The sequence below is a fragment of the Chaetura pelagica genome, unplaced genomic scaffold, assembly GCF_000747805.2.
Source record: "Chaetura pelagica isolate M959 unplaced genomic scaffold, ChaPel_1.0 scaffold394, whole genome shotgun sequence".
NCBI classification, from domain to species: domain Eukaryota; kingdom Metazoa; phylum Chordata; class Aves; order Apodiformes; family Apodidae; genus Chaetura; species Chaetura pelagica.
In genome coordinates this window covers 782981-783209 of record NW_009952966.1, presented here as the reverse complement: position 1 = coordinate 783209, position 229 = coordinate 782981, and positions in this window count along the sequence as shown.

Genomic DNA, 229 nt, shown 5'->3' with positions numbered 1-229 from the left:
CAGCGCAGCCCTGCGGGTCAGAGCCCGGCCGGGCTCTTCTCAGCGAAGTATCGGGACAGCAAACGCTGACTTTGTTTCTGAAGCTAAAAAACCCTGGAAACCAACAAAACGAGGCTGAGATTTTCCCTACGGCATCACCTTACAGGGCTATCAGTCGGTCTCCAGTTAGATCCGCGGGCTGGCAGAGGTGAGGAGGAATCAAAGCAGACACTCCCTAGACATTAAACTG